Below are 18,257 nucleotides of genomic sequence, written 5' to 3' on the forward strand. Positions count from 1 at the left end.
CAGCTTTCGGATTTCGGAAACTACGAGATTACATGTTTCGCAAACGACTTGAAAGATAGAATGATAAATCATGGACCTTCGACTAACAATAAACGTTGTTTCAGAAAATTTTAATCAAATACTTGAAGATATATGTACAGTGTCGGTCAAAACATATAGGACTCATACTCTCGCAATTATCGCTTGAGAAGTGTAGAGAGTATATCAGTTGTTATTATGGAATAAGGAATATTTTTTGCTGTTATAATAATATCTTCGTTACGGTACAGTACTGGCCGATTTCTTCTCCATTGGAATTATAATCGTTACTGAAGGACATGTTGTTTGAATGGTGGGTTTGCTTCATGAAGCTTCGAACTGTTGAAGATCTCAAAGAGAACAAGCCTCGAGAATGCAAAACCGAAAATGCCGAATGCAAAAAGTGTATCTTTGGTATCATTAAACTGTCTTCTTGAACTTACATATTTACGATTAAGAAAGGTCTAAGAGAAGTGTGGTGAACTAATAAAACTTTGAAACAAGTAATGGTGATAATGCTAGACAACACTTGGCTCAGATTTTTTAAAAAGAGGACGTTTTTGGGTCATATGACAGCTTACAGCTGACGTTTGCCTTGCTTATAAACCTCATAGAAAGACTATTTTAACTGAAGTGTGTACTCGATTTGCCTATCGCGCTTCGTGTACTAAGTATATAAAAAAGTAGACAACGTTTAACTGAAAATTAAAATATATTTACAAAAAATCGGTTTAGTAATAGCACACAAAATAAAGCAAATAATACTGCTTACTTTATCATAATGATTACCTAATTAATAAATTCAAATATTTGCATAGTAAACTCACGATTACAACAAAAACAAAAACCACAGCGAAAAATTGAGAGAGAATGGGTAATATACTAGTTAGGTCGATGAATCAAAACTTAACGATTTTCAGACAAAAGCGAGTCGTCGAGGCTACATAAGTTACACACCATAATAACGGAAGAGTATGACAAACGAAAACATAATAGAACAAATTGAAATCAAATCGAAGACTATATAGTGTGGGTAGTGAGAAAAATCAGAAGAACGAAAGGGTATAAAATATGCAGAATAAATATAAACTAAGAGTAAAAGTAAAAGAAAACTGTCGAGATTAAACGATGGTGTACAGCAAATTGGTGCAAAAGTTTGTATGTAGAGAGCGTACATTTTTATATACATATTTATGTATTTATGTATATAGTACAAATATATGGCTGTACAAGGCATATAGCGCGGAGTACATAGAGATAACCTGAATGCTAAGAACAGATGGAGTAGGCAAAGGGGGCTCTTGCAGGCACAGCAGCAGCACTTGAAAATATGCGCGCATGTATTTATGAGGTAAGATGGAATACATACGAATAGCAACACGCAGAAAAAAAATATTATAATAAAAAATTCAATCGACCGAACAACAGGCCATCCAACCGACTGTCAGGCAAATGAAAAGGCAGTGTGCGAAGGCAGGAGGGGGACGACAAAGCACGTCGTTGGCAGGACGGGAGCGGTGGGCGAAGCAAAACAAAAAAAGCAAAGCAAAGCAACAACAGTAACAACTAGCGGAGGCAGCGAGAGTGGGACGCGTAAGGAGTGGAGCAGGGCAAAAGTGGGAGCAAGTGAATTGCGGAACTGGTGAGTAGTAGAGTGGAGCAAAGCAAAAAAAAATCAACAACAAAAAATATATAAAATAAAATGGAAATAGAATGGCAAAAAATCACATTGGAAGGCAAGGTGGTAGCCGGGTATGTGGTGGATGCTTGATGGCAGTTAAAAGCGTTGGAGCGGTGGAGCAGCAGTTGGGCGCTAAAACAAACACAAATACACGCAGCTACTTGCATAGCTTGTAGACGCGTTAATAAAATATATCCGAGAGGAAGGAGTATATTGTATGTATGTACAGTATGTTTGTATGTTATTTGTGTACGTATGTATGGTTGTATATATATTTATGTCGATTTGTAGTAGGCATGAAGGCAAAAATTGTGTGATGCGACCGAAAGCGAACAAAAATGAAATAAAGTAACAGGAAAAAATCATATCACAAACAGCAATCAACCAACCGAACAGTCAGTGGACAGTCTTAAAACAAAATCAAGTACGGAAAAAATAATAAAAATTCATACGAGTGCCAATCGCTGGCAAATGTATCCACTTGCATGCATACTACATGCATATATACCTAAGTACATACATACCAACGAGTAAAATTGTATCGCTTTGCACCGAATGGGGCGAGTATGCAGCCGAGAGGGTGTGCAAGGAAAGGCAAAAAAAAAACGACACGAAACAAAAAAGACATCTGCAAACAGCACTTGGCACTCAGTGCAAAACATTAAATTGCATGGGAGTAGAGTAGAGAGCAGTGCAGCGGGCTACCGATATTAGTGTCGCTCGGCAATTTGGTGGTCCGAGAGTATAAGAATGAGAGCGCATACATATGCTGTGCAGAGGAAGCATTTGCAAAAAGCACGAAAAAAAGTATCAGCAACAACAACAACAATAATAAGCGCAAATAGTGTTCAACGGGCGTTGCTATTTCAAGAGGTTGCAGAGGGCTAAGTGGTCGCGGGTTGTATGAGGCGGTGTATTTTAATTGTGTTGTACTCATATTTACATATATACATACATACATACATACATGCCTAAGTAGTTGCGAATGTGTGTATACATGAATTCGAAAACTTTGCCACGGTACATGGAAAGTATTTAAAAAAGCCACATTTTCTTAAAGCGTTTCAAATGTTTAATTAGGTATGTGCATATGTATGTATGTTTGTTTGTTGTTATCTTTGCTTTAGTTTAATTTTTATGTTTTTATTTTTAACGCTTCTCCTCGAGCAGTTGGTGAAAATGAGACAAAAGTTGCTTAGGCAGGATTGCATTTTAATATGCACGAGTAAATATGTAAATACATATGTACGTACATAACTATATACACTTGTACATTCAAATTCAATTTATTTATTGCTGCTTATTTAGTTTTTCACACTAAGGTGCGAAGATTTATCGGCTAAGGCGATTTAACTTAATAATTATACCGACTATATTCTTCAATTATGTTTTTTGTTTACGTGTGCATAGGATAATATGTAGAAATATGCCTTTTATGCATAGTATCTACACTTGCGCTCACATAAATAAGCCGCTGCATGACAAAATTACGGTTCAGATGTTCCAAGTAATGTTTATCTTTATGTTTATCCAAAAGAAACCGCATTGGTCTTTTAAGAAAATTGTCAAAGAGATAGGGACCTGACCCTAAAAGCTGTATCGCGTTATTAAACATTTAAAAAAGATGTATTGTACGTATTGACAGAAAGAAAGGTTCTGGTAAAAAAATGGGGCTATATGATCGTAAGAAGGCGAAGAACGCTGTGACTATCCTCAAGAAAGATCCAAGCATTTCGGGCAGAAAATTGGTGAGGAAGGCCGGCTGTACAAAATCTTTCGTACACAGGACGAAGAAGGAAGCTGGGCTGAAGACGTTCTGGATAGAAACGACGTCAAGATCAAAACCGCAATATAACGAGCTAAGAAGCTGACGAACGATTTTGTAAAGAAATTCAAATGCATAAGGAATGACACAAGACCTACAAATGGACAAGAATTTTATACAGTCGATTTTTTGTTGAAAATTCAAAACCAAAAAATGTGACAAAATTTCCACAGAAATTTCTTGTGTGGCAGGCCTTTACATCGGGTACAATGAACTGCGAAATATATGCGAAGAAAGGCCTGACCTCACTTCATATCACTATAACAAAGCAGCCTTAGAGTGGTTCCAACGGAATGGAGTGATTTTAGTACCCAGAGAACACCTAACTCACCTAACTATCCAGAACTAAGACCGAATGAGATATACTATGCTTTATAAAAAAGGAGGTGAAGGCAACAAAAAAAGTGACCAAAGACCTTCAAAACTTTAAAAGAAAGTGGTCTTCAGCAGCTGTGAGAGTATCGTACAATACCATAAAAGCACTACTGGACGAGGTTCCCGAAAAAATAAAAAAATTATTAATTAAACATAATTCTTGCTGCCTTCTACCTTTTTTTCAAATTTAAAATATATATTTTTAAAACAATATTTTCTTCTTCTTTACTGGCGTAGACACCGCTTACGCGATTATAGCCGAGTCAATTAATATCCAAAAATTATTACAAAAAAATCTTCTTAAATTCACATCTATTTTATTGCACAACACTGTGGTTGCTATTATTAGGAAAAATGTTTAAATAATTTCTGTATTTCGGTACATTCGTTATTATCTAATGGGCAAGTGACATGACCGATGTATTGTATTATTATTTTAAGGCAAGTCGTGTATAATCCGTTATAATTTTTCAATTTCTTGAACAATTTGAACACACAATATATATTACTAACAAATCAACTAGAATACTCACAGTGACACTCATATTTAACTCACTCACTGATATTTAAATTTAAGCTGATTAATACTAATTTCTGTGTGTAAGTATGTATGTATGTATGTACATATGCACATATGCTGTATATAAGAAAGTATGTTTGTGTGCTGGCGTGCCATCTAAACGTTTTATTTGCATTTTTAATTTTTATTCTGTGCTCCTTTGCTACACTCTATTCTACATTTTGTTAATGTTGTTGTTTCATTATTATAATAAAATGTTTCTGGCATTTATTTATCTGTCAACACTTTTACCTTTTTCACTTACTTTGAAACTGTAGTTTTATTCAATTTACTTTTGTGTTTTTGCATTTATAGCTTGCGAAACACTTTGTTGCGATAACTACGCCACTATTATCTGTGTGTTTTTGCACTTTTTCATACGTTTTGATTTTTTCTACTATAATTTGTTATCTTTATGGTTTATGGTTTTTATATTATTTATTTCTTTATCTTTTATCTTTTATTTTTATTTTTCTTTTTCTTTTTTAATTTTTATTTTTAAGTTTTATTTTTACTTGTATTTCCGTTTTCGTTGTGTTTTTAATTTTTTCACCAACTACTGGCTCCAACTAACAATGCTCGGCTAAACGAGTCAATGTACAAACATATTTATTTATTTTTTATTTTTATGTATTTATTTATATACACACGCACAAACGTATAGAGTATTTTTGCACTGTCTTGAGTTAAGTATTTTTTTGCGTTGCTTTTCGACATTTATGCACAAAAATCACTGTACACCAACATTTCCATGTACATACACAAGTGGGTTGTATGCTTGCTTGCATGTATGTAGGCAGGTATGTCTGTGGATTTTACTTTGCTGCTATACGGCGGCTACTGTTATGCTGCTGCTGCTCGCTGGCGCTTTTGGTTGTGTGTTGTGGAGGAGAATCGCGTGGTACTACTCGCAGATACATTATTATTGTAGCGCACGCGAATTGAGACTAAAAAGTCGAAGAGAGATGTGATTTTGTGTAAGCACGGCAACACAGAAAGCCCAAAACGCATTGGCAGCAGCGCGACCGTGGCATAGCGAGTCGCATTGTGAGCGCTGACGTTGTCGTTGACGTCGCAGTGAACTGTGTGTGCGCGCGCTAAGCCCATAACAGCAAAGCCAATTGCAAAACTAAAGGTGAAATAATAGCAACAACAACAACAGCAAGAAATACAACAAACATCAAAACAGTGGCAGCAGAACAACAGGAACCAAATGGAATGGCCAAAGTGGAAATGATATGAGACGTCGACGTTACGGCAATGCGACGGACAACAGATAGACGACGACGACGAACGACGCTTAGCGGACGTTGTACGATATATGTAGATATGTATGCGCATGTACATATATGACTGTATGTGCGTTACGATAACGAAGCAAAGTCTCGTCGACGATGATGACGACGCCGACAACAGCAACGACGACAGCGACAGCGACAACGAAACGGTTAAAAGCCACACAAGAACCAGAAGTTCAGCAAAAGCAACTACAATATTGTATAATTGGGATTTGAATTACTAGCAGCAGTTCGGCAACCAACAAAACCGCAACGCATTAAACAGCAAAGGTTGAAATAGCGTTCGGCGTTCGGCGTTGGCGGTGGGGCCGCGTGTGTTTGTGTACGCCGCTAGGTATTTGTGCTTTCAATCGCTACAAATTAAACTAAACGATAGCGTGAAAATATCGTGTTGTTGAAAAGTAATTGTTCTCATTTATTTATGCATTCATTTGGCATATGATTTATTATTGAGATATATATTTTCCAAAAACAATTATTAAATGGTTTTTGAGAATTTTTAGAGGTATTTTTATAACTTAAGGAGGGTATATTAAGTTTGCGCCGAAGCTTGTTACGACCAAATGGAAATATCGAAGACCCTATATACTTACATACAGTTTATGGACAATAAAATAGAATCATCCGTGGTACTAATTTTTCAATTCTCAAAAAAATTATGAATTTGATTTAAATTCAACTAAGTTATATTTTTATTATGTACTTCATATCAAGTGCTATTGGTAGCAGTAAAATATTGGAACAAAAGAATTCATAAATATTACAAAAACATAGGTAAACAATATATTTCAAAAATTCGATGGACAAAAAAATAGAATCAAAAACTTTTTCAATAAAAGAAAAATATTTTTTTAAGGGAACTAATAGAAAAATTGGTAGTACATTGTAGTGTATTCTTAATCGTGTAATCCCGATGCACATCTTCTAAGCATAGACCTAATTAGGCTACCGAAAGTGTTTATGTGGAACAGAATACCAGACCTTTGTCCCTTCTCTCAGAATTCTGCTTTATTTTTCGGTTTAAGGGGTGCAATATTTTCCTTAACAATTTTCCGTAAGTTTTTGATGAGATTCAGATCTGCTGATTACTCTGGCCAAGCCATAACGCTAGCACCATGATCTGAAAACCACTTTTTGGCAAGACCCGAAATATGTTTCGGGTCGCTCTCTTGTTGGAATTGCCAAATGCAAAGCCAATTCCAACCAGCATTTGAGAAATATGAGATTATCTAAAACCTTAACGTATTTATAGCGGTCTATGTTTTCTTGTATCCAAAATATAGGTCCCGGAACACAATATGAGAAACAATACTAAACCAATATATTGCCCCCACAGCGTTTGAAAGACCTAGTCGTGTAGCGGACGCACATTTCTTTGTTTTTTGGACATCGGACTCATGCATAACTACCATTTCCTATCATATTAATTTTGCATTGAGACTATAAAATGTCGAACCATTTTTTCTTAATTTTCAGCTCCGCCCTAATTAATGTGTCGTTTTGCAAACTGAGTACGATCGTATCTATGCCATTTTCTCAGCATTGGCACCTTTCGGGACCATGTGCCAAAGCAATTTTTCTCCACAAGTCGTCTTCTTACTGTTCTCGAAGAAATTTTTGCAAATAATTCTTATTGAATAGCTGCAGAGGCCTTTAACGGTACGCGCATCGGCAATCATGCAATATTTCGAACGACTTGCGCAGTCATTTTTTTGTGATCGGGCTATTTTTTCAGACATTTTAAGGCATCAAACACAAATATTTGAGACATATTTCATATATTTGCAATTTGCCGTTACGCATGACCCATCCCTTGCAAATTTTGGACGCACAATCTTTCCCCCTCTAAACAATGTTTTGCTTGACCCATTTTTTTAAATAAATTCATAATTGATACAATTATTCATTCCACAGATCTAATTAAGTTAATATAACTACTTTTTACGCTTTTTAAATTCAACATTTTTCATTTATGAAACTATTTCGCTATTGATTCTATTATTTTGTCACTAAGCAAGAGGCATGCTATTTACACTTTTTAAATTACAGTTAACTGTAAAACACGACAATGCTATCTTTTCCTCTTTTTTAAAAGTACATATTATTGCCTTTGTTATTATGCCGAAAAGTTACTACATAGATGAAAAATTTCAAAAAAATATGATATTGTTTCAAAGCAACACCTTTGATTCTATTTTATTGTCCATAACTGTAAGTATGTACATATATAATTATATACTTATACATATGTAGGATATTTACTATATACTTATATAAATGATCAGCGTCACGAGCTGCGTCCATTTAGCCATGTTTGTCTTTCCTCTATATGTATATCCGTGAACTTATTCCTCATTTTTTGAGATAAAAATCTGTAATTTTACACACCTGCTTTTTTCCCAAGAAGCAGTTAATTAGTGAAACTGTCAATATTGAATATCTAAGCATATACAGTAGCTGCCATACAAACCGAGCGTTTAAAATCAATTTCTTGTATGGAAAACTTTTTTATTTGACAAGATATCTTCACAAATTTTGGCAAAAAATATTTTTTAAAGACACGCTATAATTTTCGAACAAATTCTGCAGATCGGATCACTATTTCACATAGCTGTCATACGAACTGATCGATTCAAATCAACACCTTGTATGGAAAACTTTTGTATTATACAATATATATTCACCAAATTTGTTATAGATTATTGTTCAAGATAACGTATTGTTCGAATCGGACTACCATAGCATATAGCTGTCATACTAACTTACCAAAAAAAATCAAGTTCTTTTAGGGAAAACTTTTTTAATTCACAATAGATCTTCATGAATTTTGGCACATAATAATATTCAAGAAAATTCTTCGAACAAATGGTTCAGTTCGGTTCACTTTAGCATATAGCTGACATACAAAATAACTGATCAAAGTCAAGTTCTTGCAGGGAAAACTTTTTTATTTGACAAAATATCTTAACGAAATTTAGCACAGATTATTGTCTAAAACAAAGCTACACTCTCCAAACATATTGTACTGATCAGATAACTAAAGCATATAGCTACCATACAAACTGACCGATCATAATCATCTTGTTTGATTTTTTTATAAACTTCTATGCCGTAAAAAATGCTCCTCTGAAGGGTATTATAGCTGCTTCGAAACTGAAATTAAAATTTCTTCTTCTTATATTATATATTTTTGGGGCACCATGGCGTATACGCAACCAATAAGCAATTTAATTTAAGCTTCAATATTGTGACTTTGTTATGACTTTAATTGAATATACTCCGTGAAATAAATATTTTCAAGCACCTTTGTATATAGCAACTAATGGCTTGTTTTAAATATAAAAAAGATATAGGCATACTCGTCCATAAGTCAAGTGCGGCTGCAATTAAACATAGTACTTAGTGTATACTGCCTGTCGCATGAAAACATTCGAAGTAACGTTAGAAAGTATCACGGAATAATAGACTCAACATATACATACAGAAGTATATATATATATATTATATATAGCTAGTGTTTTAGAACACAAATGAAGTCAGCAAAGTACAGAAGAAATAAAAATTTGCAAAAATTTACATATGTCGGAACATACAGATGTACATACATATTTATATACATACATATATTTATATATACAAGTATGTTTGTGAATTGCTACAATGCGATAGGTTATGGTACGGCCGGAGGCGGAGGTAGCACAAAGCCGAGACAAAGCGAAGCGAATAAACGAGCTGTCAGAGCTTTAAGCACCGATTGTCGTTATGGTTGACGTTAGCAAGAGCTAGTGATTATTGTTGTTTTTGCTAATGTATTTTTTTTTTATTATTATTATTGTCAAAGCCGTTACCATTTGGTTGCCAACCAAACACAGCTAATAAACAACCCATCAAACGTACGAACATACAAACAGACAGATCCACCTAACTAAACTTTGTTCATATACGTTTATATGTTTATAAGATTATGTATATGTATATGTAGCAGTTTCCATTTATAGGTACATACGTAAGTCACGTGAACAAACGCTCATATATATTTTGCAATGTATTTCTGTACAAGTTTATGTGTACTTAAGTTAATGTTTGTGGGCTGTATGCGTGCTGCTGTGCGTAAATCGAAGAAAAAATAACATAACTTATAGGCATCTATGCTGGCTAAGCTCATTTATAATGCAGCGAAATAAATATACTCATGTATATGTATGTGTATATACAGTGAAAGCTCGATGAACAATTTAATAAGCGGGCATCTCTTATAAGTGGCTATATTTTTTGAACGCAAAACTTTTTGTGAAAAATAATTTTCACGTCAAGTAATTTTAAATTTAAATGTAATTATTTGAGGCTCACCCATTAGACGGAAAAAAGTAAGATGGGGTACGTTTATGGAAGCTTTCACAGTTTATATTTCTGTGATAGTGTGCGCGGATAAAGTATTTATATACATACTTATGTACTTATATAAGAATATGTACATAAATACATAACGTAGCAAAATCTATAGCTGCATTGGAGCTATAATACCCTACTCAAGTCTTATCATATAAAAGGGAATAAACAGGTATTTATTTTGGTTTTAATCGGTTAGTTTGTATGACAGCTATATGCTATAGTAATCCGATTGGAACAATTTGCTCGGTGATTATAGCGTTGCCTTGGATATTAATATATGCAAAATTTCATGACGATAATTTGTCAAAAAAAAGAGTTTTTCATACAAGAATTTCATTTTTATCGACTAGTTTGTATGGCAGCTATATGATATAGTGTTGCGATCTGAATAATTTGTTAACATATTGTAGCACTGCCTTGAAAAACAATACAAGTCAAATTTCATGAAGATATCTTGTCAAATAAAAAAGTTTTTCATACAAAAAGTTTATTTTTTCCGATCAGCTGTATGGCAGCCATATGATATAGTGGTGCGATCTGAATAATTTGTTAACATATTGTAGCACTGCCTTGAACAACAATACATGTCAAATTTCATCAAGATATCTTGTTAAATAAAAAAGTTTTCTAAACAAAGACTTGACTTTGATCGATCAGTTTGTATGGCAGCTATATGATATAGTGGTCCAATCTCAAAAATTTCACTGGAGATTGCAGAGTTGTGTTGGAAAATAATCTATACCAAACTTCATGAAAATATCTTGTCAAATAAAAGAGTTTTCCATACAAGAACTTGATTTTGGTCAAGTCTATTCAGGGTATAAATATTGTTATACATACATATATTGATATAATGATTCCAGCAACTAAGAAAAGCTAAACAAATATACACAAATAAGCTCAGATGTATGTACATACATACATATACTCGCATAAACAAGTGGCAGGACAGTTAAATCGCCGCAATTACACAAGTAACGAATGTAAATTTAATATGAGAAAGCGATGAGGCAACTAGAAGAAGCGGCGAAATATGGTATAAAACTAAAGCTTGACTGCTGCAAAAAAAGATAATTCAATAAAACCAATCTGACAGGGATAACAGTCGACAACAAAATGCCCACAAAACGTCAAATACAACACACAGGCACACAAACGCACAGAGCAAAGTATTTATGTACTTATGTATGTATGTGAATATATGCATTGCCAGCGGCAACGAACGACTGCTTAGACTGTCTGACGTGCGGACGCACAGACAGACAGTCCGGCAGCCAGTTAGCCAAACAGGCGACTTGACTGCCACGCTCCAGTCATCCAACTCCACCAGCCTTGCTCACACATTACACCCGTGTCTTAATGGAGCGCTAAAGTGTGAGGCTGTTGGTGCGGACATAAAAATGGTGTAGATACCGTGAAGTGGATGACGCCGTTGTCGTTGTCACCGCTGCCGCAATCATACATTTGGCATAACAACAACAACAAAAACAGCGAAAGCAACGCGACGCAGCTGGCAAGAGTGAGAACAACCGTCGCAGTCCATAATGGAAAACAAAACGGCGAATGAATATAAGAAATACATACAAAGTAGAAAATGGCATTCGCACTCGCACAATTATTATACAAAGCTGATGATGATGAATACAAAGTTACACAAACAACCAAACATACAAACAAATACCTGCAGATATATGTACATACTAAACATACCTACAAGTATAAAAACAAATATTAAGGCATATGGAAAAATATAGTTTTGTATCAGCTAAATGAGTCTATTTGCCCGACTAACTGACAGACATTCACTTGTTCGGCTGGCAGTCGTGCAAGGCGTCTGACCACCAATGTGTTACTTAGAGAAAGAAAATACGCACATAGCACACATACATACATGTATGGATATACACACATGTATGTATATAAATATAGTTGTATGTATGTATATATTGTGCACATATCATAAATATGAATAAACAAATGCGCACAAACCACACAGACATACTAACAAATTAAAATATATATGCAAATACATACAGACATACATACATAAATAAATAAATGTATATAGCTACTCGGCTTGTAGATATTTCTTTAAACTCACCGTCACCTCCACGCCAACCGCACAATTTGTACTTTAGCAGTAAGAAAAAAACAACAACAACAACAAGCATAAAAAAATCCACCAAACGAGAAATGTGTACACATACATATTAGAGAAAAAAAGGCTGGAAAAATCAAGTCACATTCCAATATGGCGTTGCTTTTGCATTTTTCGCTTAATTTTCGTTGACTTTCGCCCGTCGCGCTATCTTCTTTATGCCCAATGTTAGCGGCTATTTTGCTGTAAATTCTATTTCGCCACGTTGCAAATCATCGGCTTGCATTGTACTACTAGTTCTTATGCGCATACATACATACACACAAACATATAATAATTGCAGAAAAAAGTAGTGGAAAAAAACTGTGTTGTCATAAATTTATTTGTACACGCCATTTTCATACAATATTCTTACGATATGTCCGTCTAAAAATAGTTTCATCAAAATTATATCATTTGTTCTGTGGGAGATGAAGTCAACCCAAATGCTGTCGTTTAGTTCAAGTTGTGCTGGCTGCCGTTAATCTAAAGCATATTTAGTTTAGTGGGTCCAAAGCCGAGTATTTGAGTTTAACCTTGGTATAGTCCTATCATGAAGAAATGAGGTCAATTTGAAAAATCTGCTCAAGGTTTCTCCTTATAATACTTTGATGATGAGACACTTTTTTGGGCTGAGCAATCATTGAAATATCGATTGAGTTTATCAAGATTTCCAAACCTAATTCCTCGAAATAAGGGTCTGAATAGGAATCCAAGGACTTGATGTCAATTAGTGGACAAAAAAGTCAGATTTTCGGTGCCTTCCATTTTCAAAATCTCCTCAAGGTTTCTCCTTATTATAATTTGTTGATGAGACACTTTTTTGGGCTGAACAATCCTTTATCATAGAACTATCGATTGATCGGTTAGTTAAGTTTAATTTCTCCAAATAAGAGTCGGAATAGGAATTCAAGGCCTTTATGTCAAAAAAGACGCCCGCTGTTACAGACAGTAAAATATTTTGCTGACGGAGTCATAAAAAGTTCTAGGCGATATGTTCGTAAACAACCTATTTTTTATACTAGAAAACGTTGTATTTCACCTTTTTTACTGAAGTGGTCAAAATGATATCAGATTAGAGTGTAAAAAATCAATAAATGTGGAACACCGAAACTACCTGAGACCAGAGATTTCAATTCTTAATGAAACCTAAATATGTAGGTGGCAACCCAAAGCTTTTTCTTAAGGAGAAAAATAATAATTTTTACATAGGAATACAGGCAATGATTGAACGACTTCTTCTTTATTGGCGTAGTCAACGCTTACAGCCGAGTTTACAACTATGGAAACATGTGCAGAAGGTCACCCAAGTGGGGAAAGCTGAGCACTATTCACTTGGGAGTGACCAGAAACGATTCTTTTACATATAGTTCAAGACTTCCGGGCTTAGACCAAGTATTCTCAAAAGAGCCGCAAAAACATCCATTTGAAAGCGAGTTGAAGTGAGAAGGCGAATCATCCTTCCCCAGGGTTGCCCGCTGGGTTTGGAACCCGCCACGTAAAAAACATCCTCAATGAAATGATCAAAACAGCCTCGGATGAAAGACCCCTCTTTTGATGTCTATCAAAGGACTCGTCAAATTAATTTTTGAGATAATAGTAGCTCAAATGATCAAAAATATTATTCCTTCGATTATTACCAGACAAATATACAATAGAATTTTATATAACCCCTTAATGGACTTTTTTTTGGATATACTTAAGAAAAAAAAAGCTTTTTGAAGGAATTAATTGAGTAGTGACATCACACCCTAACATATATTATAAAAAACACCGTACTCAATAACAACTAGGTGAGTAAAACCACCCTTATACATAAGTCATTTAAGTGATTAGAGAGCAAATGTAATGCAGTCACAACTTAACTAAACCACCACAAACGTGAAGGTTAAATTCATACGAAAGATAACTGAAAAGTAAGTAGTAAACGATACTTAACTATCTATGTATTTACAATGCAAATATCGGACAAAAAGTATTTACCTTATACTCACAACAAATGACCGAAATGAAGGGCATGAAATTGGAGTGCTTCACAAACAAGGTGCAAACTTTAATGCAAAACATTGCTTTTTAATAATAATGCATGTACTATGCGAGTGCCAGGCAAACTCAAAAGTTTGTAACGTTTAAATGAGAGGGTGCCACCAAAATTCATATACAAAGTATATTTTGTAATTGACATAAAGCTCGTGTGAGTTTTGAAGTTTTGAAAAAATACATATATAACAAAAAAAAAATTATTGTGAAATTTCTCATACCAAAAAATGGCTTGAACTTGTTATTCAGTGCCCGCCTTCAGCAGCGAATATTATTAGCTTTGTTGGAACAATTCAAGGACGAAAAAGTCAAAAATGATTCCAGTTGAAGAGCGTAGTATGGTTTCATTGGTACAATATGAATCACCATGAAACATATATATAAAAACCATAGAAAAATAATTACATGATTTAAGCTTTTTTCTACTACTATAAGATCTCATTACTCATTGGAGAGAAATATGCGGCTATGAGGAGGTAATTGCCGAGACTGAGTAGTATTTTGAAAGAAAAACCAATCCAGAACAAAAATGGTTTCTAAAAGTTTTAAGATCGCTATAAAATCATCCTTTAGGAGCAATGAATTGATTTTCGTAATATTTTTCAGCCTGAGTGATAAAACAGATTTTGAATTCGCGATTCTTTCCGGTGACTTACAAATATTCCTTTCTCCATGAATAATTGTAAGCCACCTATCGTCTGGTCATATCTTAGGTAAGTCGAAACCTTCAACTCCTGGTATTTATCTTCTTCCTTTTTCAAACTTCTATAGTACTGCACCTAAACTCCTTTATAGATGACCCATCTACCATCCTATATTGTATTCACTTGTATCTAGGTTGTTACTAGTTAAATTGATTGGTAGAATGGAGCAAAGCTCAAAAATCGAACAGAGAAATTATAAAATGAAATAAAAATTGTTTTGATAGTTTTCAGATCGAACGAGGCAAGTCTTCAAACCGAAGGCTTTGTACCAAACATTCGAAATGATTCCACACACAAAATTTGGTTAGAAATATAAAATTTAAGACAAATTCTTTGTGCGATGTTTATCCATTGTAAAACTCTCAACGTACTACTAACCAAATAACTAACATAATAAAATATTAAGCATTTATAAATTTCAAAAAAAAAATATTATTTTAGCGGTTTTCATTTTGTAACGTCATGTTTTGTAACTGATAGGTGCTTTCGTTCAACAAATAGTTTCTAAAACCACAAAAAATTTTGTTGTGCTTTTGTTCAACAAATAATTTTTAAAATTATACACGAAATTTTATATATTTTCTGTTGCTGCTTTTATTATTTATAATATTTGGAATAAAAAAAAATTGTGTTCATTTTTAAAAATGTCTCACTGGCGGGTATTAGTTAAAATTAGAGCACACACAATTCTAGCCGCATGAGTAAATACCTACATATTTACGTGTGGTATATAAAAATAGCTGTCGAATATAATTATTCTGTAATACAAATACTTAAAATTAAAGCGTGTGCATTGTGGTAGTTGGCAAATATTTATTATTGAAAGACTAAATATAATTTTGGGAAAATAATTACATAAATAAATAGAATTTATTACTAGCATGGCTGAAATATACTGAAATAAGACAATAGACGAAATAAAAATGGCTTAAAATAAATTATAAAAAAATATCATACTATTATATATTATATAGTATATAAATTTATGCAAAAAGCGAAAACGTTAGATTGAAAGAGAATAAATAACACGAAATACATTGGGACAAAAAGGACCCTGAAATTGTAATTAACTTCCCCGTGTAAATGATATTTCAACAAGTTTTGCTAAGTTGGTAGGACTGTCCATAATTACAATGCAAATATAAGCACGATCTATCAACCAGTTTTATTACAGCAGTTGTTTAAGTTGGTACACTTCAGTAGTGCTTCGCGATTTCTACAATGGATGTGTATTTCTCACCAAATTTCGTGTGCAGAACCGTTGTGAATGTAGGAAAAGGCTTACGGCGATTCAAGAACACAAGCCTACAGGTGGTACAAAGCCTTTAAAGACGGTCGAGAAATCCTTGAAGACATGCCTCGTTCTGGATGACCTTCGACCCCTTCAACTGATTAAATATTAAAAAAGTGGAGGATATGGTGCTTGAAAATAGTCTGGCAAGTGTTAGATAGATGCCAAGAGAGCACGACATCTCTCGCGAATCGGTTCGAAGGATTTTGGTGGATCTTTTGGGTATGAAACGCGTTCTTACTCGACTCGTATTGATAAACCTTGATTTTGATTCATGATTGTGATCGAATTTAAAGCCAAAAACGAAGTTAGTACCATCGATCAACCACCGCATTCACCAGACGTGGCTCCGTCTGATTTTTTCTTACTCCCCAAACTGAAAGCGCCGCTCTGTGGGTCTCATTTTCAGTCGATCGAAGAGATAAAACAAAATTCGCTGAAGCAGCTGAAGGTCATCCGACAAAATCATTGACATAAGTGTATTACATCTGGTGGGTATTACTTTGAAGGCGGCAAAATAAATATTGATGAATAATTTTTAAAATTTCCGGTTATTTTTTGGTCACAATGTTTATGTACACAATTTTGAAAAAGTTATATTTAGTCCCGGAAAATAAGCAACACCGCATAGCATTTTTGAATAAAACAAATCGATAAACATCACTGTTATCAATGTATTCAATTACTTTTCGAGCATTCCTTACCTTATTTTAGCTTCTATTTATAGTTGATAAATTGCAAAGCATTTGTTTAAGGCAAACATAGTATACAAAATAAAATATTCGAGTCTAAAAATGAATTTAAGTATATACATATATAAGTACATATGTACATATGTAGGTATACCTTGGCACATATCACTCAACACGCGGTAAAAGAAAATAATTAGGGCAACTAAGAAAATAACAAACTCTATTATAATTTCCGGTTCACTGGCCGGCACTAGATATTAAAAGAAAATTTATGGACTTAGAAAATTGTTTATTTTTAGTTTTGGTTAGCATTCACCTAGTGAATAAGAATAACAGCGCTTAGTCATAAGGTTGTAAAATGAAAAAAAAATATTAGTTGTTTTTTTAAGAAATTTGTTTTTTAATAATTAAAAAAATTATATATTTTTTAAATAATAAATGTATGTATTTCTTTAATAATAGTATAATTTTAGTTTAATAATAAAATTTAGTATTTTTTAAAGTGTTTGTTTCGTTAGGGGTCAGGGGGGATCAGATTCACCCAGCCATTTCTCCGACAGATGACATCAAAAAATTCCGAAAAAATTTGTTTATACACCCCACCATATACCTCATGATATGAGAAAAAATTCTATTGTCAAATAAAAATTTCTATGAAAAAAAATGTCAAATGAACAGACCAGATTACCCTATGACCCCTTAATAATTAAAAAAAAAAATTGTAATATTTATTTTTAAACATTTTTTTATAATTTTTTTAAATAAATTTTTTTAATAATTGTTTCACTTATTTTTAACATTTTTTTCTTTGTAATAAATGTTAGATAATTTTTTGGTAAATATTTTTTTTAAATATAACTTTTGAAAATTGTTTTTACTTATTTAAATTATTATTAATATTTTAGTTTTTAAAGTATTTGTGTTTTAATGAATTTAAAAAAAAATTAAAATATTTTTTTTTATATTTTTTTTGGTTAATATTTTTTTTGCTATATACATTTTTTTAAATTTTATTTTTTTTTAGTAGATATACATAATTCCTAATGCTTTGTATTAAGATTTATTTCCATTTAAATTATTCTAACAAGTGTTATGTTCAAGTAACAAGAAATATTTTTAATTTAGTGCTGAAGTATTTCATAAATACATACTATGTGTATATATGTTTATATGTTTATATATACCTATGTGTCTATACAATGTCTAAAACTCAAATATGCCGTGGACAAAGCTAATTTGTCAGCA

The 18,257-nt window shown here is 33.3% G+C and overlaps 1 protein-coding gene and 1 long non-coding RNA gene across 9 annotated transcripts in view; one reads left to right on the forward strand and one right to left on the reverse strand.

Annotated features, from left to right (window-relative positions):
* The window catches only part of LOC105222577 (serine/threonine-protein kinase tousled-like 1), a 206,378-nt gene that overhangs the window by 40,078 nt on the left and 148,043 nt on the right, over positions 1-18,257 (reverse strand). For 3 of the 8 annotated variants that reach the window (XM_049455871.1, XM_049455870.1, XM_049455867.1), the window contains exon 1: positions 4,724-5,743. The exons of 3 other annotated variants lie outside the window; for them this stretch is intronic. The gene's annotated coding sequence lies outside the window, so the exon portion shown is untranslated. Of the gene's footprint in view, positions 1-4,710; positions 5,744-18,257 lie in introns of those variants that run through there. 2 more of the 8 variants (XM_049455868.1, XM_049455874.1) reach the window with 2 other exon arrangements.
* On the forward strand, positions 501-2,605 carry LOC125778435 (uncharacterized). Its single transcript, XR_007422695.1, has 3 exons — positions 501-1,369; positions 1,447-1,660; positions 1,731-2,605. It is a non-coding gene; the product is annotated as an uncharacterized LOC125778435 (long non-coding RNA).

Source organism: Bactrocera dorsalis, chromosome 4 (assembly GCF_023373825.1).
Source record: "Bactrocera dorsalis isolate Fly_Bdor chromosome 4, ASM2337382v1, whole genome shotgun sequence".
Lineage (NCBI taxonomy): Eukaryota > Metazoa > Arthropoda > Insecta > Diptera > Tephritidae > Bactrocera > Bactrocera dorsalis.